This window comes from Pseudophryne corroboree, chromosome 1 (assembly GCF_028390025.1).
Source record: "Pseudophryne corroboree isolate aPseCor3 chromosome 1, aPseCor3.hap2, whole genome shotgun sequence".
Lineage (NCBI taxonomy): Eukaryota > Metazoa > Chordata > Amphibia > Anura > Myobatrachidae > Pseudophryne > Pseudophryne corroboree.
Genome location: NC_086444.1, coordinates 514819738 through 514846000, shown reverse-complemented (window position 1 = coordinate 514846000; position 26263 = coordinate 514819738). Strand labels below are relative to the sequence as shown.

The window sequence follows — 26263 nt, the reverse complement described above, 5'->3', positions numbered from 1 at the left end:
TGCTGAGGATGCTGTGGTCTGCGGTGCAGTGGATGAGGAGGCTGTGGTCGGCATGGTGCGGAGGAGGCGGCTGTGTGGAGAAGGATTGAGGGCACCCGCGCGGCTGAGGGTGGCAGAGGTGTAGCGAGGAGAAGGCAGAGGGTGGCGGCGGTGCAAGGAGGAGGAGGCTGTGGTCAGGGGCATTGCGGCTCCTATGACTGCGGCGCTACTATTTCAAATCTGCTGCGGACCAGCAGCCTATCAGGAGCGGTACACCACAGAAGAGCCGCTTATACACGTTACACCACAGAAGAGCCGCTTACACATGTTACACCACAGAAGAGCCGCTTATACACGTTACACCACAGAAGAGCCGCTTACACATGTTACACCACAGAAGAGCCGCTTATACACGTTATACCACAGAAGAGCCGCTTACACATGTTACACCACAGAAGAGCCGCTTACACATGTTACACCACAGAAGAGCCGCTTATACACGTTATACATCAGAAGAGCCGCTTATACACGTTATACAACAGAAGAGACGCTTATACACGTTACACCACAGAAGAGACGCTTATACACGTTACACCACAGAAGAGCCGCTTATACACGTTATACATCAGAAGAGCCGCTTATACACGTTATACAACAGAAGAGACACTTATACACGTTACACCACAGAAGAGCCGCTTATACACGTTATACAACAGAAGAGACACTTATACACGTTACACCACAGAATAGCCGATTATACACGTTACACCACAGAAGAGACACTTATATACGTCACACCACAGAAGAGCTGCTTATACACGTTACACCACAGAAGAGACACTTATACACGTTACACCACAGAAGAGCCGCTTATACATGTCACACCACAGAAGAGACGCTTATACACGTTACACCACAGAAGAGACGCTTATACACGTCACACCACAGAAGAGACGCTTATACACGTTACACCACAGAAGAGCCGCTTATACACGTTACACCACAGAGGAGACACTTATACACATTACACCACAGAAGAGCCGCTTATACATGTCACACCACAGAAGAGACGCTTATACACGTCACACCACAGAAGAGACGCTTATACACATCACACCACAGCAGAGACGCTTATACACGTCACACCACAGAAGAGACGCTTATACACATTACACCACAGAAGAGACGCTTATACACGTTATGCCACAGTAGCGACGCTTATACACATCACACCACAGAAGAGACGCTTATACACGTTACACCACAAAAGAGACGCTTATACACGTTATGCCACAGAAGAGACGCTTATACACGTTACACCACATAAGAGACGCTTATACACGTTATGCCACAGAAGAGCCGCTTATACACGTCACACCACAGAAGGGACGCTTATACACGTTATGCCACAGAAGAGCCGCTTATACACGTCACACCACAGAAGAGACGCTTATACACGTCACACCACAGAAGAGCCGCTTATACACGTTACACCACAGAAGAGCCGCTTACACATGTTACACCACAGAAGAGCCGCTTATACACGTTATACCACAGAAGAGCCGCTTACACATGTTACACCACAGAAGAGCCGCTTATACACGTTATACATCAGAAGAGCCGCTTATACACGTTATACAACAGAAGAGACGCTTATACACGTTACACCACAGAAGAGACGCTTATACACGTTACACCACAGAAGAGCCGCTTATACACGTTATACATCAGAAGAGCCGCTTATACACGTTATACAACAGAAGAGACACTTATACACGTTACACCACAGAAGAGCCGCTTATACACGTTATACAACAGAAGAGACACTTATACACGTTACACCACAGAAGAGCCGCTTATACACGTTACACCACAGAAGAGACACTTATATACGTCACACCACAGAAGAGCTGCTTATACACGTTACACCACAGAAGAGACACTTATACACGTTACACCACAGAAGAGCCGCTTATACATGTCACACCACAGAAGAGACGCTTATACACGTTACACCACAGAAGAGACGCTTATACACGTCACACCACAGAAGAGACGCTTATACACGTTACACCACAGAAGAGCCGCTTATACACGTTATACATCAGAAGAGCCGCTTATACACGTTATACAACAGAAGAGACACTTATACACGTTACACCACAGAAGAGCCGCTTATACACGTTATACAACAGAAGAGACACTTATACACGTTACACCACAGAAGAGCCGCTTATACACGTTACACCACAGAAGAGACACTTATATACGTCACACCACAGAAGAGCTGCTTATACACGTTACACCACAGAAGAGACACTTATACACGTTACACCACAGAAGAGCCGCTTATACATGTCACACCACAGAAGAGACGCTTATACACGTTACACCACAGAAGAAACGCTTATACATGTCACACCACAGAAGAGACGCTTATACACGTTACACCACAGAAGAGCCGCTTATACACGTTACACCACAGAAGAGACACTTATACACATTACACCACAGAAGAGCAGCTTATACATGTCACACCACAGAAGAGACGCTTATACACGTCACACCACAGAAGAGACGCTTATACACATCACACCACAGCAGAGACGCTTATACACGTCACACTACAGAAGAGACGCTTATACACGTTACACCACAGAAGAGACGCTTATACACGTTATGCCACAGTAGCGACGCTTATACACATCACACCACAGAAGAGACGCTTATACACGTTACACCACAAAAGAGACGCTTATACACGTTATGCCACAGAAGAGACGCTTATACACGTTACACCACATAAGAGACGCTTATACACGTTATGCCACAGAAGAGACGCTTATACACGTCACACCACAGAAGAGACGCTTATACACGTTATGCCACAGAAGAGCCGCTTATACACGTCACACCACAGAAGAGACGCTTATACACGTTATGCCACAGAAGAGCCGCTTATACACGTCACACCACAGAAGAGACGCTTTTACACGTTATGCCACAGTAGCGATGCTTATACACATCACACCACAGAAGAGACGCATATACACGTTACACCACAAAAGAGACGCTTATACACGTTATGCCACAGAAGAGACGCTTATACACGTTACACCACATAAGAGACGCTTATACACGTTATGCCACAGAAGAGACGCTTATACACGTCACACCACAGAAGAGACGCTTATACACGTTATGCCACAGAAGAGCCGCTTATACACTAGAGATGAGCGGGTTCGGTTTCTTTGAATCCGAACCCGCACGAACTTCACTTTTTTTTTCACGGGTCCGAGCGACTCGGATCTTCCCGCCTTGCTCGGTTAACCCGAGCGCGCCCGAACGTCATCATGACGCTGTCGGATTCTCGCGAGACTCGGATTCTATATAAGGAGCCGCGCGTCGCCGCCATTTTCACACGTGCATTGAGATTGATAGGGAGAGGACGTGGCTGGCGTCCTCTCCATTTAGATTAGATTTAGAAGAGAGAGAGAGAGAGAGATTGCTGTGATACTGTAGATTAGAAGAGAGTGCAGAGTGCAGACAGAGTTTAGTGACTGACGACCACAGTGACCAGTGACCACCAGAGACAGTGCAGTTGTTTGTTTTATTTAATATATCCGTTCTCTGCCTGAAAAAAACGATACACAGTCACACAGTGACTCAGTCTGTGTGCACTGCTCAGCCCAGTGTGCTGCACATCAATGTATTGTATATAAAGCTTATAATTGTGGGGGAGACTGGGGAGCACTGCAGGTTGTTATAGCAGGAGCCAGGAGTACATGATAAATAATATTATATTAAAATTAAACAGTGCACACTTTTGCTGCAGGAGTGCCACTGCCAGTGTGACTAGTGGTGACCAGTGCCTGACCACCAGTATATTAGTAGTATTGTATACTATCTCTTTATCAACCAGTCTATATTAGCAGCAGACACAGTACAGTGCGGTAGTTCACGGCTGTGGCTACCTCTGTGTCGGCACTCGGCAGGCAGTCCGTCCATCCATAATTGTATTATATACCACCTAACCGTGGTTTTTTTTTTCTTTCTTTATACCGTCGTCATAGTCATACTAGTTGTTACGAGTATACTACTATCTCTTTATCAACCAGTGTACAGTGCGGTAGTTCACGGCTGTGGCTACCTCTGTGTCGGAACTCGGCAGGCAGTCCGTCCATCCATAATTGTATTATAATATATACCACCTAACCGTGGTTTTTTTTTCGTTCTTTATACCGTCGTCATACTAGTTGTTACGAGTATACTACTATCTCTTTATCAACCAGTGTACAGTGCGGTAGTTCACGGCTGTGGCTACCTCTGTGTCGGAACTCGGCAGGCAGTCCGTCCATCCATAATTGTATTATAATATATACCACCTAACCGTGGTTTTTTTTTTCGTTCTTTATACCGTCGTCATACTAGTTGTTACGAGTATACTACTATCTCTTTATCAACCAGTGTACAGTGCGGTAGTTCACGGCTGTGGCTACCTCTGTGTCGGCACTCGGCAGGCAGTCCGTCCAACCATAATTGTATTATATACCACCTAACCGTGGTTTTTTTTTCATTCTTTATACCGTCGTCATACTAGTTGTTACGAGTATACTACTATCTCTTTATCAACCAGTGTACAGTGCGGTAGTTCACGGCTGTGGCTACCTCTGTGTCGGCACTCGGCAGGCAGTCCGTCCAACCATAATTGTATTATATACCACCTAACCGTGGTTTTTTTTTCATTCTTTATACCGTCGTCATACTAGTTGTTACGAGTATACTACTATCTCTTTATCAACCAGTGTACAGTGCGGTAGTTCACGGCTGTGGCTACCTCTGTGTCGGCACTCGGCAGCCCGTCCATAATTGTATATACCAGTGACCTAACCGTGGTTTTTTTTTCTTTCTTTATACATACATACTAGTTACGAGTATACTATCTCTTTATCAACCAGTCTATATATTAGCAGCAGACACAGTACAGTGCGGTAGTTCACGGCTGTGGCTACCTCTGTGTCGGCACTCGGCAGCCCGTCCATAATTGTATATACCACCTAACCGTGGTTTTTCTTTCTTTCTTTATACATACATACTAGTTACGAGTATACTATCTCTTTATCAACCAGTCTATATATTAGCAGCAGACACAGTACAGTGCGGTAGTTCACGGCTGTGGCTACCTCTGTGTCGGCACTCCGCAGCCCGTCCATAATTGTATATACCAGTGACCTAACCGTGGTTTTTTTTTCTTTCTTTATACATACATACTAGTTACGAGTATACTATCTCTTTATCAACCAGTCTATATATTAGCAGCAGACACAGTACAGTGCGGTAGTTCACGGCTGTGGCTACCTCTGTGTCGGCACTCCGCAGCCCGTCCATAATTGTATATACCAGTGACCTAACCGTGGTTTTTTTTTCTTTCTTTATACATACATACTAGTTACGAGTATACTATCTCTTTATCAACCAGTCTATATATTAGCAGCAGACACAGTACAGTGCGGTAGTTCACGGCTGTGGCTACCTCTGTGTCGGCACTCGGCAGCCCGTCCATAATTGTATATACCAGTGACCTAACCGTGGTTTTTTTTTCTTTCTTTATACATACATACTAGTTACGAGTATACTATCTCTTTATCAACCAGTCTATATATTAGCAGCAGACACAGTACAGTGCGGTAGTTCACGGCTGTGGCTACCTCTGTGTCGGCACTCGGCAGCCCGTCCATAATTGTATATACCACCTAACCGTGGTTTTTTTTTCTTTCTTTATACATACATACTAGTTACGAGTATACTATCTCTTTATCAACCAGTCTATATATTAGCAGCAGACACAGTACAGTGCGGTAGTTCACGGCTGTGGCTACCTCTGTGTCGGCACTCCGCAGCCCGTCCATAATTGTATATACCAGTGACCTAACCGTGGTTTTTTTTTCTTTCTTTATACATACATACTAGTTACGAGTATACTATCTCTTTATCAACCAGTCTATATATTAGCAGCAGACACAGTACAGTGCGGTAGTTCACGGCTGTGGCTACCTCTGTGTCGGCACTCGGCAGCCCGTCCATAATTGTATACTAGTATCCAATCCATCCATCTGCATTGTTTACCTGAGGTGCCTTTTAGTTGTGCCTATTAAAATATGGAGAACAAAAATGTTGAGGTTCCAAAATTAGGGAAAGATCAAGATCCACTTCCACCTCGTGCTGAAGCTGCTGCCACTGCAGTGCCACTCCTAGATGGGCCCGGTGTTTGTGTCGGCCACTAGGGTCGCTAATCTTACTCACACAGTCAGCTACCTCATTGCGCCTCTTTTTTTTCTTTGCGTCATGTGCTGTTTGGGGAGGGTTTTTTGGAAGGGCCATCCTGCGTGACACTGCAGTGCCACTCCTAGATGGGCCCGGTGTTTGTGTCGGCCACTAGGGTCGCTAATCTTACTCACACAGCTACCTCATTGCGCCTCTTTTTTTCTTTGCGTCATGTGCTGTTTGGGGAGGGTTTTTTGGAAGGGACATCCTGCGTGACACTGCAGTGCCACTCCTAGATGGGCCCGGTGTTTGTGTCGGCCACTAGGGTCGCTTATCTTACTCACACAGCGACCTCGGTGCAAATTTTAGGACTAAAAATAATATTGTGAGGTGTGAGGTATTCAGAATAGACTGAAAATGAGTGTAAATTATGGTTTTTGAGGTTAATAATACTTTGGGATCAAAATGACCCCCAAATTCTATGATTTAAGCTGTTTTTTAGTGTTTTGGAAAAAAACACCCGAATCCAAAACACACCCGAATCCGACAAAAATAATTCGGTGAGGTTTTGCCAAAACGCGTTCGAACCCAAAACACGGCCGCGGAACCGAACCCAAAACCAAAACACAAAACCCGAAAAATTTCAGGCGCTCATCTCTATTATACACGTCAAACCACAGAAGAGACGCTTATACACGTCACACCACAGAAGAGACGCTTATACACGTCACACCACAGGAGAGACGCTTATACACGTCACACCACAGAAGAGACGCTTATACACGTCACACCACAGAAGCGACGCTTATACATGTCACACCACAGAAGAGACGCTTATACACGTTATGCCACAGAAGAGACGCTTATACACGTTACACCACAGGAGAGCCGCTTATACACGTTACACCACAGGAGAGCCACTTTGGGGGAGGGATGGAGCTGAGGGGAGAGAAGGCAAAAAGCTACTCACCAATGTCTGTCAATAGCGGCTGTGGTCTCACACATATTCCCAGATGCTGCTGCCAAACCTCTGCAACTTCTCCTGTGCTCCCTACAGCTGACAAACCAACCCAGGTGAACGGCGGGCGGTAGTGAGGGGGGGGGGAGATGAGCAGTGAGCAGCTGTGATGAGCAGCAGGGGGGGAGGGGGGCTGGGGGTGATGAGAGGTGAGTTGGGGTTGATGACTTTGATGAGCGGCGCTGGAGTTGATGACTTTGATGACTTAGTTGAGTCTGGTTGGTGGTGATGAGCGGCACCAGCACTGAGCCTGGAGGGAGGGGGGGTGGTTGATGAGCGGCACTGGCGTTGAGCGGATGGGGTGATGTGCGGCACCAGCGGGGGTGGGGGAGGGTGATGAGCGGCACCAGCGGGGGTGGGGTGATAAGCGGCACCAGCGGTGGTGGTGGGGGGGGGGGGGTGATGAGCGGCACCAGCGGGGGGTTGGGGGGGTGATGAGCGGCACCAGTGGGGGGGGGGGGGGAGTGATGATTGGCACCAATGGTGATGAACATCTTTCACAACAAAATTCTAACCAGGGTAAATGAGTTTGGGAACTCTAGTTCGGGAGAACAATATGTTATACAATCTTTTGATAAATAGTTATTACCCTATGGGAAAGACCCAGGGCCGGCTCTACCTTTAGGCAGCTTTAGGTGGCTGCTTAGGGGCGCCTGCCGCTGGAGGGCACCACTGAATTCACCTAGCAAAAAACTGAAGGATGTCTCTGTATGCGGGTCAGTACTGAAGATGGGGGGATGGAACACAATAAGGAGCATACACATATATGACGTCGGAATTATGACATCTGGCATCCTGAATTTTAGCATGCTGGGAAGGGTTAGGATTAGGCTGTGGAGAGGAATGGTTAGGGTAAAGGGTAAGGATAATTAATGTAATTTTAGATGTTGGTATTATAGTGGGCGTGATACCACTGTCGATATTCTGACTGGCGGCATCCCGTACCCAACCCCAATTGAATATCCCCACCAGACCCCATATACAGTATTATACAGTATATAAAATATAGACGGCACTCAAGCACTTTTACAGTAAAAGTAGATTGCGAACAAAGTCACAATTTTTAAAACTTTGTTTACAATATCGGTTATTACTATAAAAGTCCTTGAGTGTTGTACCTTTTCTCTGAATATGTATAATGATGCAATCCACCCCAGGCCACTTGCATCTCCCCTCCGGGAGGTGGTGGGGGTTGCAAATAAGGGGGCGCTAGGCTGAAGCTTTGCCTAGGGTGCACAGAGACCTTGCACTGGCCCTGGAAAGACCTGTAGGTGCAACTGTGTGCAGTTCAAAGATAACAGTGGGCATGGAATAAGTTCCTGTCTGGTTTGTGGTACCTCAATGAGAACATGCTGGGCACTGGAGAGCTGAATAAGAATACCACTCTTGTTATAGAAGGCACTGGCAGTGAGCAGGGGGGGGGTGACGAGCGGTGCTGGCGGGGGTGATGAGCGGAGCCAGCGGCGAGTGTGGGGGGGGGGGGGGGTTGTTGAGCGGCGCTAGCGGTGAGCAGGGGGGGTGACGAGCGGTGCTGGCGGGGGTGATGAGCGGAGCCAGCGGTGAGCGCGGAGGGGGGGGGGGGTGAGCGGCACTAGCGGTGTGCAGGCGGGGGATTGATGAGCAGAGCAGCGGGTGATTAGGGCACTGAGAGGGGAGTGAATGCAGCAGCGGCCATCGCTCTACTCAGCCGCCTGGTCAGGGGAGCAGAGGCAGCCAGGGTCTTTTCGGCAGAAGTTCTGCAGAGGGTCTGGGTGGAAGAACAGAAGTGCCCGGCGGGAGTAGCCGATGATCGGACAGCGAAAGTAGGCTGGTGAGCTCAAATTCTAGAGTCCAATCATATTTGCCTCAGTGACAGGGGCATGCTTTCATATGGGCTGAAAGCACGCCCCTGTCACTGAGGCACTCACACTGGTGCCGCTTTCCTGTTTTTTTTAATGGGCTTTTATAGCCCTCTCCTTGGCCCCGCCCCCTGCCCGCCCCCCCACTTCCGGCCCTTTGTCATTATACACAGGAGGCACCGCTCTCGGTGCCTCTAAAAAAAAATTTCACCTGTTTTAAAATGTAGAAATGAGTACAATAATATAAAGCATATACATAGGACACAGAATATGTCATAAGTATCTTCTTTATATTATTGTAATCATTAATGACAGGGGAGAATGACAGGGGAGGCACTGCCCTGACTGCACGTCCCTGCATCTACTCCACTGTCTCCGGCTGCCTGAGGACCGCGCTGCTATTACAGACGGAGGAGCTGTGTCAGTGACACGGAAGCTGCCTCCTGTATTTACAGAGAGATGGCACTGGCTGCAGCTAGGGGGAGCTCCAGAGCACAGCTCCTCCTGGGCCCTTCTAGTTAAGTAAGCCAGCCGAGGGAAGCTCTCTGCTCCTCCGTGCTCCGTGAGCCTGATGACAAAGGTAGGCACTGTGTGGGAGGTGGGGGAGAGGTGGATTTGGGGGGGAGCACTGTGTTTTGTGTGTGCTTGTTTTTAAGTGAGGTGTGTGTGTGTTTTTAAGGAAAGTTGTGCATTCAAGTAAAAAAGGCATGTGTGTGTGTGTGTGTGTGTGTGTGTGTGTGTGTGTGTGTGTGAGTGATGTGAGTGGCATGTGTGTGACAGGCTTGTGTGTGTGTGTGTGTGTGTGTGTGTGTGTGTGTGTGTGTGTGTAAGTGAGAGGCATGTATGTGTGTGTAAGTGAGAGGCATGTATGTGTGTGTAAGTGAGAGGCATTTATGTGTGTGTAAGTGGGAGGCATGTGTGTGTAAGTGAGAGGCATGTGTGTGTGTGTAAGTGAGAGGCATGTGTGTATGTAAGTGAGAGACGTGTAAGTGAGAGGCATGTGTGTGTGAGAGGCATGTGTATGTAAGTGAGAGGCACGTGTGTGAGAGGTGTGTGTGTGTGTGTGTGTGTAAGTGAGAGGCACGTGTGTGAGAGGTGTGTGTGTGTGTAAGTGAGAGGCGTGTGTGAGAGGTGTGTTTGTGTGTAAGTGAGAGGTATGTGTGTGAGAGTAAAGGATTAAAGGAGGCATTTGAGCATTTCTACAGGACTATGTACAGAGCACACACCTGGTCTGGGTACACACTACCTTATAAATATATGGAGGGGTGTCCGTTCTGAATGTGTGTGTAAGTGAAAGGCATGTGTGTGTGTGTGTGTGTGTGTGTGTGTGTGTGTGTAAGTGAAAGGCATGTGTGTGTGTGTGTGTGTGTGTGTGTGTGTGTGTGTGTAAGTGAAAGGCATGTTTGGGTGTTTAAGTGAAAGCGGCGTGTGTGTTTTTAAGTAAAGGAGGTGTGTGAAAGCGGCGTGTGTGTTTAAGTGAAAGAGACGTGTGTTTGTTTAAGTGAATGAGGCGTTTGTGTGTTTTTTTTATATATATCTAGTGTTCACGCTAGGTGTCTTTCACAGGGCGCTGCGCCCTGCACCTTAGACAGCTGAATCCCGCCCTGTCCGTTTTTGTGCGCCCTGCCGTTTGCTGCCTGCCGGACCCCGCCACGCCAGCCACTGGACCCAGCCGTGCGCCGCCGGACCCGGTAAGCACATGAGAGTCCCCCTGGGCTAAATTAACCTTGTAAGTATTTTGCAGCTGTAAACTTCAATCTCAGTGCTCTCTACCTGGTGCAGTGTGCCTCAGTGCTCTCTACCTGGTGCAGTGTGCCTCAGTGCTCTCTACCTGGTGCAGTGTGCCTCAGTGCTCTCTACCTGGTGCAGTGTGCCTCAGTGCTCTCTACCTGGTGCAGTGTGCCTCAGTGCTCTCTACCTGGTGCAATGTGTCTCAGTGCTCTCTACCTGGTGCAGTCTGCCTCAGTGCTCTCTACCTGGTGCAGTGTGCCTCAGTGCTCTCTACCTGGTGCAGTGTGCCTCAGTGCTCTCTACCTGGTGCAGTGTGCCTCAGTGCTCTCTACCTGGTGCAGTGTGCCTCAGTGCTCTCTACCTGGTGCAGTGTGCCTCAGTGCTCTCTACCTGGTGCAGTGTGCCTCAGTGCTCTCTACCTGGTGCAGTGTGCCTCATTGCTCTCTACCTTGTGCAGTGTGCCTCAGTGCTCTCTACCTGGTGCAGGGTGCCTCAGTGCTTCCCCACAAAACAACGCCCCTAGATTTTTGCTGCGCGCCGAAGGCGCGCACTGTCCATGCTTTGGCCTATAGGAATGGGAGCACCAAGCATTATAGTATGTACCTAAGTTTGCCCATCTAACTTAAAAATGTGCCCTCCCGAATGGAAAAATGTGCCCTCCCCGTGATCAGCACCCTGCCCTAAAAAAATCCTAGAGTGAACACTAGTTATATCGGCACACCGCTGCGCCAAAGCATCTCCATCGAGACCCGCTGGTGGGTGAGGGAGCACTGTAGGTGTACTATAAAGGTATGCTGGTGTCTGTTTTATTGTAATGACTGACTTGGTGTGCGTCCACTTTCTATGTGTATCTATATTACTATTGGGAAAGGTACCTGAGCACGCTGCTACTGTTCACCCTTAGTGCCGGATAGCTACATATGGTATGTATGTGTGTGTATATGTAGGGGGGCACCAACATTTATCATGCCTCCGGGCAACTGGGCCGAACTTACGCCACTGGGGCCGCCTATTGCAGGGCAAGGCCATACAGCATGCTGACCGCTGCCTTCCCCTCTTCATCAAGCAGAAATTAAGGCTGCCATGTTTCTGACCCCGACAGCTACATGACATCATGCAGCCAACCGCGATCATGCCCATACCACACCCCCATTTCAATGACGCCGCCCCCATTTGCACGCCTCCACCCCCCCAACGGTCCGTCTTTGCATAGGAAACGGAGCGTCCCCCCACCCCCCCACCCCGCGACTGCCTCTGCCTGATTGACAGGCAGAGGCGATCGCATTTTCTGCGCCCTCCCCCCCCCGCAGAAAATGCACCTGCATCTTTTTAGCAATTTTTGCGGTTGGATCGCGTTTTGCGATCCAACCTGGATTAGCCTCTTAAAGTAGACTGTGGGCCTAATTCAGTAAGTATTGCGGTTTCTGCGAAAAAGCAGTTTTTCCTATCAAATAGTTGCCGTACAGAAATAGAGAAAAAACGCCCATCGTAAAAATTGCGCATTCATTGCAATATAAGGGGTGATCACAAAATCACATGCAATTACCGGAACATCGAAAAAAAAATCCTATCTGCACCAGGCAAGGTTGTACACAATTTTTGCTAAACAAGAGGCTGGAAGTGGTCATCGCTGACGTCAGAGTCCCTCTTTAAAATGCCTGGGCACGCCTGCGTTTTTTTCAGACACACTCAGAAAACAAAAACAAAAAACCACAGGCGCCTTTATTGCAGAGAAGAAATTGCTGCTTTCCCAGGGGTAATTGGTTTAAAAACCCCTAAAGTCAATAGAACAAGAAAAAACAATAGGAAAGCGCTAATTTAATCTGTAGTAGATTTTATTATTAAATGATTAATTATGAAAACTAAAAATTAGTACCGGCCAGTATCAATAAAATTGTCTCACATTTTAGTAAAACACATATACATTACATCAATCCATATAGACAGTGACCTGCAAAAGCTGTATTATAAATGCAAACCAAGTCTCTGTTTAAAAGTCCTTGAATGATACTTTCTATTATAGCTACAAGTTTACTGTTCAGTCCGCATATCCAATGTAGCAATAAACGCATGCACTTGAAGGCTCCTTTCTTTGCAGTTGATAAATGCCTGTTACTTTGGTAAGGCAATTAATCGCTTTTTGTTAGTTTTAGCTGCCAAATTAATTTGATAGAAAGCAGTCATGCATGGCCATGCAAAAAATACTCTAGGCTAAATCCAGAGCTGTTGTTAGCAGATAGAATATCTCAGCATATTTTAGCTTATTTTTTGTGGATCAGTCAGCAAACCTGTTTCACCGCAGTTGGATGATTACCCTCCCTGTTGCAGCTCTCTTATTCAGCCTTATCTGGAGTCCGTAGATCACCTCTATAGCAGCGATGTTCCTCCCGGCTGCCTGCTCACCATCAGCTCTCTCGGGAGTATATGGTCACTCCTCCACCTTGTACCCATCTTTGCACTGGGGTATATTCTTGACCAGCCGGCTGGTAAGTATATCTCCGCTATACCGTGTATGTGGGAGACGAAACAGACGCGTTTCCCCGCCTTTAGACCCACACTGAGGAAGCCGCCAAGGTCTAAAGGCGGGGAAACGCGTCTGTTTCGTCTCCCACATACACGGTATAGCGGAGATATACTTACCAGCCGGCTGGTCAAGAATATACCCCAGTGCAAAGAGGGGTACAAGGTGGAGGAGTGACCATATACTCCCGAGAGAGCTGATGGTGAGCAGGCAGCCGGGAGGAACATCGCTGCTATAGAGGTGATCTACGGACTCCAGATAAGGCTGAATAAGAGAGCTGCAGCCGGGAGGGTAATCATCCAACTGCGGTGAAACAGGTTTGCTGACTGATCCACAAAAAATAAGCTAAAATATGCTGAGATATTCTATCTGCTAACAACAGCTCTGGATTTAGCCTAGAGTATTTTTTGCATGGCCATGCATGACTGCTTTCTATCAAATTAATTTGGCAGCTAAAACTAACAAAAAGCGATTAATTGCCTTATCAAAGTAACAGGCATTTATCAACTGCAAAGAAAGGAGCCTTCAAGTGCATGCGTTTATTGCTACATTGGATATGCGGACTGAACAGTAAACTTGTAGCTATAATAGACAGTATCATTCAAGGACTTTTAAACAGAGACTTGGTTTGCATTTATAATACAGGTTGAGTATCCCATATCCAAATATTCCGAAATACGGAATATTCCGAAATACGGACTTTATTGAGTGAGAGTGAGATAGTGAAACCTTTGTTTTTTGATGGCTCAATGTACACAAACTTTGTTTAATACACAAAGTTATTAAAAATATTGTATTAAATGACCTTCAGGCTCTGTGTATAAGGTGTATATGAAACATAAATGAATTGTGTGAATGTAGACACACTTTGTTTAATGCACAAAGTTATAAAAGATATTGGCTAAAATGACCTTCAGGCTGTGTATATAAGGTGTATATGTAACATAAATGCATTCTGTGCTTAGACTTTGGTCCCATCACCATGATATCTCATTATGGTATGCAATTATTCCAAAATACGGAAAAATCCCATATCCAAAATACCTCTGGTCCCAAGTATTTTGGATAAGGGATACTCAACCTGTACAGCTTTTGCAGGTCACTGTCTATATGGATTGATGTAATGTATATGTGTTTTACTAAAATGTGAGACAATTTTATTGATACTGGCCGGTACTAATTTTTAGTTTTCATAATTAATAATTTAATAATAAAATCTACTATAGATTAAATTAGCGCTTTTCTAATGTTTTTTTCTTCTTCACACTCAGAAAATGGCGGGTTTCCACCCAGAAACATCAGCTTCCTGTCACTCAAACAGCGGCTGCATTGCGATCACAATGTGTACGCATTTTCTGTCGCTGTTTTTGCTAGCATGTGCGCAATGCAAACGCTATGCATGTGCAGCCGTTCAATAATCGTCCGGATAGCGAATCACAAATTTTACGATCCAACCTGAATTAGGCCCAATCTGCTTTGGTGTTCCTTTTAGAAATCCAAATTAAGGTTATTTCCCTTTTTCATTAAAAGAAGAAAATCTGGTTGGATTTCCCTTTTGGATTACAAATGAAGGACATTTCCCATTAGATTAAATGAAGAAAATCGGATTTTGCTTTACTTTATTTTTAGAGATGTGCGGCGGGCACTTTTCGTGTTTTGTGTTTTGGTTTTAGTTCTGGTTCCATGCTCGTGTTTTGGATCTGGGTTGGCTTTGATAAAACCACCCTGTTGTGTTTTGGTTTTGGATCTGGATGATTTTTGAAAAAAACATAAAAACAGCTAAAATCACAGAATTTGGGGGTAATTTTGATCCTACGGTATTAACCTCAATAACATTAATTTACACTCATTTCTAGTCTATTCTGAACACCTCACAATATTGCTTTTAGGCCAAAAGGTTGCACCAAGGTAGCTGGATGAATAAGCTAAGCGACACAAGTGTGCGGCACAAACACCTGGCCCATTTAGGAGTGGCACTGCAGTGTCAGACAGGATGGCACTTAAAAAAATAGTCCCAAAACAGCACATCATGCAAAGAAGTAAAATAGGTGCAATGAGGTAGCTGTATGGCTAAACTATGCGACACAAGTGTGCGGCACAAACACCTGGCCCATCTAGGAGGGGCACTGCAGTGGCAGACAGGATGGCACTTAAAAAAAAAATAGGCCCCAAACAGCACATTATGCAAAGAAGTAAAAGAGGTGCAATGAGGTAGCTGTATGGCTAAGCTAAGAGACACAAGTGTGCGGCACAAACACCTGGCCCATCTAGGGTGTGCACTGCAGTCCCACTGCACTAATGGCGGATACCGGACGCACATCTAACACCAACATAGCTGTCAAGGCCTCAGTTATCTGCTTTGCAACAGGATGACTGCTGTCATATTTCATCTTCCTCACAAAGGACTGTTAGACAATCATTTGCTTAGTTGAAGTAGTACAAGTGGTCTTCCGACTTCCCCTCTGGGATGACAATCGACTCCCAGCAGCAACAACAGCAGCGGCAGCAGCAGCAGTAGGAGGAAGTGGTTCTTGATCTTTCCCTATTTTATCCTCAAAATTTTTGTTCTCCATTATTTTTCTGGAGTTATATAACAAAATGCAGCAAAGGAAAGCGTACCTCTACACCACACAGGGAAAACCCTGTAAAAATTATTTGGATTAAATATTAATAACCCCCTTATTTGGACTAAATAATATACAGCACAGGACAGCACTACTGAACTTATATGGCAGCACCACTGGATTTATACGGCAGTACCACTGGACATATACGGCAGTTATAGCTTGACTTATACGGCAGTATCACTGGACTGCATTTATACGCCAGGACCACTGGACATATACGGAAGTACCACTGGAATTATACAGCAGTAACACTGGACATATATGGCAGTATCACTGGAATTATATGGCAATACCACTGGACATGTATATGGCAGTATCACTGGACTGGACTTATACGGCAGTACCACTGGACATATACGACAGTATCACTGGATTTATATGGAAGTATCACTGGACTTATATGGCTTTAACACTTTACTGGATTTATACGGCAGTATCACAGACTAGATTTATATGCCAGTACCACTGGATTTATATGGCAACACCACTGGATTTATACAGCAGTACCACTGGACATATACGGCAGTACCACTGGAATTATATGGCAGTACCACTGGGCATATACAGCAGTATCATTGGATTTATACAGCAGTATCACTGGACTTATAAGGCAGTATCACGGGACTGGAATTATACAGCAGTACCACTGGACTGGATTTATACATCAGTAAACTGGATTTATACGGCAGTATCACTGGACTGGACTTAGACGGCAGTACCACTGGACATATATGGCAGTATCATTGGACTGGACTTATATGGCAGCACCACTGGACATATACGGCAGTATCACTGGACTTATATGGCAGTATCACTGGACTGGACTTATACAGCAGTACCACTGGACATATACGGCAGTATCACTGGATTTACACAGCAGTATCACTGGACTTATATGGCAGTATCACTGGACTGGATTTATACGGCAGTACCACTGGACATTTACGGCAGTATCACTGGACATATATGGCAGTATCACTGGACTTCTATGGCAGTAGCACTGGATTAGATTTATACGCCAGTACCACTGGATTTATAGGGCAGTACCACTGGACATATATGGCAGTACCACTGGACATATACGGAAGTATCACTGGACATATATACGGCAGTACTACTGGACTTATACGGCAGTACCACTGGACTGGATTTATACGCCAGTAACACTGGATTTATACGGCAGTACCACTGGATTTAAACAGCTGTACCACTGCACATATACGGCATTGTCACTGGACATATACGGCAGTATCACTGGACTTATATGGCAGTAACACGGACTGGATTTAGACAGCAGTACCACTGGACTGTATTTATACGCCAGTACCACTGGACTTATACAGCAGTACCACTGGACTTATGGCAGTACCACTGGACATACACTGCAGTATCACTGGATTTATACGGCAGTATCACTGGACTTATTCGGCAGTATCACGGACTGGATTTATACGGCAAATTTTGAATGCACCTTAGGCGCTACCACTATATAAACAAATACCACATAACAGTACTGTGAAAATGTCCCAAAAAGGTTCTTTCAATAGCTGTTGAATTTCTCCAGGACTCTATTCCTTAAACTTCTTCACACTTCAGTTCCTCCTTGTGCGCAAGTGTTGATAATATGTAAGCAAGAAGGAGATATCGTATATAGTGTAGTAGTTTAAAAGTTAACAATTTATTTTTATAAAACATAAAAGAACATAATTATATCCAATTAAAAGTGACAGCTTCACTTTAAAGTAAAAATTGGAACCGTACCGTGCCAAGCTCCCAGCAAGGAGCAATGAAAAGAGTACAAATGGAAGGTTCCGGAATTCCTCCCTCCTCCCTCCACGCAATCTGCTGGCCACTGGACTTGGTAAGTTCCCCTGTGATTGTGGATGCAGGTAGATGGATCAAAAGTATGCCGCCAACGCATTTCGAGTTATCCTTAACTCTTCCTCAGGGCAGAATGATCTCTACCTGCATGCATCCCCTTTTTATACTCAAAATAACCCGGAAATGAAATCTCCACTTGCTCTTTGTTCATATAAAGTTTTTAAAAAATATTCACTTTAAATTCATACACCATTGTCCCTTATAAAATACATTAATTAATGAACCAATTCATATCTCATAATTCATTATAAAAACATTGCATCTTTTCTCACAAATTACATTCACTTCCTGTGTGATATATATAACCTCTGCCATATTACCATATTTCCCATGAAATTAAACAATAAATAATACATCCTTTTACTATTTATGTCTATGATGTTGTCTAAATGGGTTAATTTATTAGCAACCTGATAATTTGACACGGCAATCTCTCTATTGCAGGTCTGAGCACTATGCGTTCCACCTGCGCCGTGTCCGGAAGTGGTGTGCGTTTCAACACCCGGAGACACAGTTCAACTTCCGGATGCGGCGCCCCGTCTTTACTTCCTGTTTGCGTGTCATCTGCATCTAATAGGAAGTTGGATGCGTGCCAATGACGCAATACAACTTCCATATCTAGCGGCCATTAGTCTTATGTATATACAATGCGCTCCACTGATATAATCAATTTCCGGGTATATGAACAACTTATAGCTATAATTCCTATTAAAATCATATATAGTTTGGTTTGTTGGTGAATAGTTTTTCTTATATATAGATGTAGTATAAACCCAATATATAACCGGAAATGACTAATAATATGCATTACTCCCTTATAAAATAGAATGCACGACTCTAAGCTGTATGTCTCCTAATTGAACAAAAATTACAGATTAACTTGGATAACTAATATAATGATTATCATAGAGAAAATTATTTTTAATTCTTCATCAAAGGATTTTACACCAATTTTTCTATTTTTGTTTCAGAGGAACCATTTTATTTCGAATTCTTTGTTGAGTCCATCGGGAGCGATGGTTCTTAAATTATGAATCCATTTCATTTCAGCTTTGGCTAACAAACTTTCTGAATCCCTATCTTTACAGTTGATTTTCACGTGTTGGATCCCTACAAAGCATTTAATTGCATTTACGTTACAATTATGTTTGAGTCTAAAGTGGTTGGATAAATTGTGCGTTTCCAACCCCTTAGTGATGTTCCTCACATGTTCTCCCATGCAGGTTTTTAACGCTCGGGATGTACGTCCTATATAAAATAAACCGCATTCACATTCGATTAGGTAAATAACGTTGTTAGTGTGACATGTTATGAAATTCCTGATCTTATATTCTTTATTTTTCACCTTAAAACTGGAAATTTTGGAATTGTTTCCCTGAACCATTTTGCACATCGTGCAAATTCCACATCGATAAAAACCTTCTGATCTTATCGGATTACTTTGTTGGATAGGTAATGAACTTTTTACTAAATTAGATCTTAAATTATTTGATTTCCTGTAAATAATCTAGGGACATCAGGAATTATTTCCTTTAATATCGGGTCCTTTTTAAGGACACACCAATGAGTTTTGAATACCCAAAAGCCAGCTAATACATATTAAAAGAAATTGTAATAACCCTGAAGAATGTACGAAGCAAAGTGAAGCTATGTTAAACAACTTCCGTTCACAAGGCTACACTGAACAAGAACTAAAAAAAGCAAATGAAGACGTATTAAAAATTAAAAGAAAAGACCTATTGCAAAAAAGAAAATTACCACTTAAGGAAAAAAAAGATGATTTCAATTTAGCATTTATAACAACTTTCGGAGCTGATCATAAAAAAATTGAATCTATTATCAAAACTCATTGGTGTGTCCTTAAAAAGGACCCGATATTAAAGGAAATCATTTCTGATGTCCCTAGATTTATTTACAGGAAATCAAATAATTTAAGATCTAATTTAGTAAAAAGTTCATTACCTATCCAACAAAGTAATCCGTTAAGATCAGAAGGTTTTTATCGATGTGGAAGTTGCACGATGTGCAAAATGGTTCAGGAAAACAATTCCAAAATTTCCAGTTTTATGGTGAAAAATAAAGAATATAAGATCAGGAATTTCATAACATGTCACACTAACAACGTTATTTACCTAATCGAATGTGAATGCGGATTATTTTATATAGGACGTACATCCCAAGCGTTAAAAACCTGCATGGGAGAACATGTGAGGAACATCACTAAGGGGTTGGAAATGCATAATTTATCCAACCACTTTAGACTCAAACATAATTGTAAAGTAAATGCAATTAAATGCTTTGTAGGGATCCAACACGTGAAAATCAACTGTAAACATAGGGATTCAGAAAGTTTGTTAGCCAAAGCTGAAATGAAATGGATTCATAATTTAAGAAGCATCGTTCCCGATGGACTCAACAAAGAATTCAAAATAAAATGGTTCCTCTGAAACAAAAATAGAAAAATTGGTGTAAAATCCTTTGATGAAGAATTAAAACAATTTTTCTCTATGATAATCATTATATTACTTATCCAAGTTAATCTGTAATTTTTGTTAAATTATGAGACATACAGCTTAGAGTCGTGCATTCTATTTTATAAGGGTGTAATGCATATTATTAGTCATTTCCGGTTATATATTGGGTTTATACTACATCTATATATAAGAAAAACTATTCACTAACAAACCAAACTATATATGATTTTAATAGGAATTATTGCTATAAGTGGTTCATATACCCGGAAATTGATTATATCAGTGGAGCGCATTGTATATACATAAGACTGATGGCCACTAGATACGGAAGTTGTATTGCGTCATTGGCACGCATCCAACTTCCTATTAGATGCAGATGACACGCAAACAGGAAGTAAAGACGGGGCGCCGCATCCGGAAGTTGAACTGTGTCTCCGGGTGTTGGAACGCACGCCACTTCCGGACACGGCGCAGGTGGAACACATAGCGCTCAGACCTGCAAAGGAGAGATTGCCGTGTCAAATTATCAGGTTGCTAATAAATGAACCCATTTAGACAACATCATAGACATAAATAGTAAAAGGATGTATTATTTATTGTTTAATTTCATGGGAAATATGGTAATATGGCGGAGGTTATATATATCACACAGGAAGTGAATGTAATTTCTGAGAAAAGATGCAATGTTTTTATAATGAATTATGAGCTATGAATTGGTTCATTAATTAATGTATTTTATAAGGGACAATGGTGTATGAATTTAAAGTGAATATTTTTTAAAAACTTAATATGAACAAAGAGCAAGTGGAGATTTCATTTCCGGGTTATTTTGAGTATAAAAAGGGGATGCATGCAGGTAGAGATCATTCTGCCCTGAGGAAGAGTTAAGGATAACTCAAAACGCGTTGGCGGCATACTTTTGATCCATCTACCTGCATCCACAATCACAGGGGAACTTACCAAGTCCAGTGGCCAGCAGATTGCGTGGAGGGAGGAGGGAGGAATTCCGGAACCTTCCATTTGTACTCTTTTCATTGCTCCTTGCTGGGAGCTTGGCACGGTACGGTTCCAATTTTTACTTTAAAGTGAAGCTGTCACTTTTAATTGGATATAATTATGTTCTTTTATGTTTTATAAAAATAAATTGTTAACTTTTAAACTACTACACTATATACGATATCTCCTTCTTGCTTACATATTATCAACACTTGCGCACAAGGATGAACTGAAGTGTGAAGAAGTTTAAGGAATAGAGTCATGGAGAAATTCAACAGCTATTGAAAGAACCTTTTTGGGACATTTTCACAGTACTGTTATGTGGTATTTGTTTATATAGTGGTAGCGCCTAAGGTGTATTCAAAATTTATCGTTTTGCATTAATCTTTATTGGTGATTGGGAATCACTAGAGTACATCTGGGCAGCTTTTTTCCACTAAGCGCTATTCGTCTGTTCCACCAACATACTCTTTGTATCTTTGTTTTTCCCATTTGGTACAGAAATAAGCTGCTTTTCTACAACATGTTTGCACATCTTGAAAATAGGGACAAAACCTTTAAAGATGCATTTTATATACAAAATCAAGTTGATCAAGTCGAAATTTCAGATGAAAGCCTAGATACAGCCATGGACAAATTAAGTGCATGGCTACTAAAAGAAAATAAATTGTGGTGGGACGTAGTCACACTAGAAAAATATCTTTCAGATCAAATAATACCTAAAGGGTTGAGAATTTCAAAAACACCCTCATTCAGTGATGGAAGTGAACACTTCCAGAAAGAATGGGAAGTGATTATCAACACCTGTTCTTTTTCTCTGATTCACCTGATATTAAGTGAGCGAAAAGAAAAACTAAAAGAAATTAATGAAAGAATTAAGAATTTACAAACTTTGGTGAAACCTTTACAGGACTTACAAGAATTTGTAATAGCCGAAAAAGAAATTGAATTAAAAATAAAAAAGAACACTAAGGATTTAGTAAATAAAAAGCAAAAGAAACTCCAACGGGATCATGAATACTATAAACAAAAGATCTCAAAGGGGACCAATAAGCAAGGAGGGAGAGTTAGTTTTTCATCAGATACAGGTGACATAACAGAAAGTGAAAGCAACGACACCTCACCAGATATGGCAACCATTAAATCAAAGAGACACCAACTTAAATCATACTCTCATGATGAGAAAGAATTCCCATGAAAAGAAAAACCATCTACTCCCTCATTACTAGACACAGGGGAGACCACACACAAGGGGAGAGAGGAAGATTTAGACAAAAACAATTTCGAAGAAATACCCCCCAGAATGACAATGCGGAATGGATTTTTCCTAGGAAGTTTAACAGACGGAGAGATTCCTGGAGGAATGATCGGTATGGAGGGAACAATTACCGACCCTATAGAAGGGATAATTTTATCCCACGAGAAAATTGGATACCACGGAGGTACGATTTACTAGAGGATAGTGATTATTACAATCAGGAACCTATTTTGGTGAAAGGACGGAAACCGTTTATGAAAAAATGGTAAACTGCCGTCATTATGCAGTCAAACAAAACCACAGAGGCACAAGAGGGGGTAAGAAACAGGTGAAAAAACCCAATCTCGAAAAAAAGGGAAAACACCTCCAACACATTTCGCCAAAGAAATGTAAAATTTTTAACATAAGTGAAAAAAACCTTACAACTCCAGAACGAAAATTGCTAGAAAAAGGACTTAAATTTGCCCCCACCTCCAACACAGATCCCTTTACACTATTTGTTGACACAGAAAAATTTATAAGAAAGATTACTTTAAAAAAATTCTTTAAGATTAAAGAAAGTCAAATATCAGAACAGCAAATTATACCGGAGAAAGAAGGAGAGAATACAACATTTTGGAAAAAATCAACATTTTACCCAGCACAAGTAAAGGGAAATTACATAAATGCTTTTAATAAATTGGTGGAGGAAGATTTTAAGAATCTTAAAACAAAACAAGTAAAAAGCAACCTCACCAATAAGGAAAAACAGGCATTAAAAAACTTATAAAAAAATAAGGAAGTAGTTATCAAACCATGTGATAAGGGAGGGGGAGTAGCAGTGATGAGTAAAGAATACTATGCAAAAGAGATTCAACGTCAGTTAGATGACAGTAAAACTTACAAAAAGTTAAAATCTGATCCAACAAATCGTATTAAAACAGATTTTCGAAAAATTTAAAAAAAAACATTTAGAAAATGGGGCGATCACAAAACAGGAATTTGATTTTCTCCTAATAGAACACCCAAAAAACGCAGAGTATTTACATTCTACCAAAGGTGCACAAAGACTCATCGACTCCCCCTGTAGCAGGAGTTGGCAGTTTGACAAGCAATTTATCTGAAATGATTGACTGTTTTTTGCAACCGTTAGTGACAGGGAATAGATCATATATCCAGGATACTACCGACATTATAAATAAACTAGATGATATTACTGTTAGTGACTGTAGATTTTTAGTAACTGCAGACGTAACATCACTCTATACAGTTATAGAGCATGAAAAAAGGCATAGAATCAGTCAATTGGTTTCTAGATCAGTCTATTATACCCATCAAAACAAGAGAATTTATTACTGAAGGAATTAGATTCATACTTAAATTTTTTTTTTTTTTTGAGGGGGATTATTACTTACAGTTAGTAGGGACTGCCATGGGGACCAAGTTCGCGCCCAGCTACGCAAACCTTTTTATGGCATATTGGAAAAACACCCATGTGTGGGGTAGCGTGGCTGTGACGTCGAACTTGGTCCTCTGGCAAAGATTTATTGATGACATACTTCTTTGGGAAGGTTCCTGTTATGCACACCAGTGCCAGCAGGAATGTACTGGTGTCTGAACGGTGAGGGATGCAAAACAAATGAACTCACAGACAGACTGGGGAATATGACATTACATACACAGAAGGTGATAGGGTAACAAAATAAACACAAAGTGAACAGAGAAGCCCAAAGGCTAAGAAACTGGGTGTCTCCCTAGTATTAGGAATGCTCAGATGGAAAGAAGCAAAATGTAGTGATTTAATACGTAGAGAACCCGAAATGCTGTTGCTAAGGGCAACAGCAAAACCCTAAAGGGTTACCAACGGGTGTGGCAGTAAACTCATTGGTCAGAGATGGAATAATAGACACAAGGAGAGTCTCCACAATCCTAGTCCTCACTTGCAGTGCACTGGTTCAGCTTACTGCCACTAAACTGACACCTGAACACCTTGCACAGTGAGAAAGGATTTTGGCAGGCAAGTCTGAGAATACAGCCGCAAACTTGCTAGGTTCACAGAGTAGCAAAAGAACCCCAGCAGGTTAAACGACTGACTCCAGTCTTACTGCTAGGTCTGGATTGGCAGAGTGTAATACCAAATCCCAAGGCCTATTTGCAGTAAGCAACAAACAAATACAAAGTTTACACAGTACTAGCTAGCTTTCAGGAACTGACTAACCAACAAAGATTCAGCAGCATCTGCCTAACCTGAGAAGAGGGTTTATATAGCAGGTGCTGTCCACGCCCCACTCAGACCTCACAGACTGTGAGCACAAAAACCAGCACCGGATCCCCTGCCGTGCACAGAGCCTGTAACCACTGCACAGCAAAAGACCCGAACCGGAGTATCAGCTACGCTCAGGTTACTCCGCTAGCACTTGTCTCCCGGTTGCCATGATGACGTGGCAGCACAGAGCAGGAGACCCTAACAGTACCCCCCCTCTGACGAGGGGTCAAAAAAACCCTACCACCGGGTTTATCGGGGAACTGCGAGAAGAAAGCGCGTAACAGTCTGGGGGCATGAAGATCACAACTGCGCACCCACGACCGCTCCTCCGGGCCATACCCCTTCCAGTGCACCAAAAATGACAGCCGACCCTGAACCATCTTGGAGTCAAGAATCCTTTCAACAACAAACTCCCTCTGGCCACGTATCAGAAGAGGGGAAGGTCTTCCACTGGAAGAAGGATTACTAATCGCCCGTTTTAAAAGGGAACAATTAAATGTTTTATTGATACCCAAAGAACGGGGTAGATCTAACTGAAATGCCACCGGATTGATAACCCTAGTGATCTTATAAGGACCGATGAACCGGGGGCCTAACTTATGAGATGGCTGTCTCAACTTCAAATTCTTGGTAGACAACCAGACGAAGTCCCCTAATTTGAAGCTGCAGGGTCTTTTCCGCTTATCAAAAACCCTTTTGGTCACTAATGACACAGACACAAGGGCTTTCTTCACTTTCCTCCAAATACCTCTAAGGACCGAAACCACAGAGGAACCACCAGGCGTGGAGTCCAGGGGGTCAAAAGAATTGGCCTTAGGATGATGCCCATACACACAAAGGAAGGGAGAGATCCCTGTAGCAGAGTGAGCCGCGTTGTTATAGGCAAACTCCGCCATGGACAGATGAGCAACCCAGTCAGTCTGACACTTGGAGACATAACACCTGAGGAACTGCTCCAAGGACTGGTTCACCCTTACAGTCTGCCCATTAGACTGCGGATGGTAGCCTGACGACAAGCTGACAGAAATCTGGAGATCGGAACAAAATGCCCTCCAGAATTTGGCCACAAACTGGGATCCGCGGTCAGAGACCACATCAAGTGGCAACCCGTGGAGGCGCACAACATGCAGCATAAATAATTCAGACAGGCGTCGGGCCGATGGCAGCCCAACCAATGGAACGAAGTGCGCCATCTTCGAAAACCTGTCAACGACAACCCAGATGGCTGTCATCCCCGAGGATTTGGGCAAGTCCACCACAAAATCCATTGAAATGTGGGTCCATGGCTTAGATGGAATAGAGAGCGGATGTAATGGGCCAACAGGAACCCCTCTAGGAGTCTTATTTCGGGCACAGATGTCACATGCCCGAACCCTCTGATCCACATCCCTAGCCACCGAGGGCCACCACACCGCCCTAGATAGCAACTCC

At 43.5% G+C, this 26263-nt stretch overlaps 1 protein-coding gene across 1 annotated transcript in view; it reads left to right on the top strand.

Annotated features, from left to right (window-relative positions):
• The first annotated feature begins 10656 nt into the window (after positions 1–10656).
• LOC134911599 (tectonin beta-propeller repeat-containing protein 1-like) overlaps positions 10657–26263 on the top strand; it is a 127985-nt gene continuing 112378 nt past the window's right edge. The window contains exon 1 of the mRNA XM_063919745.1: positions 10657–10790. The gene's annotated coding sequence lies outside the window, so the exon portion shown is untranslated. The remainder of the gene's footprint in view (positions 10791–26263) is intronic.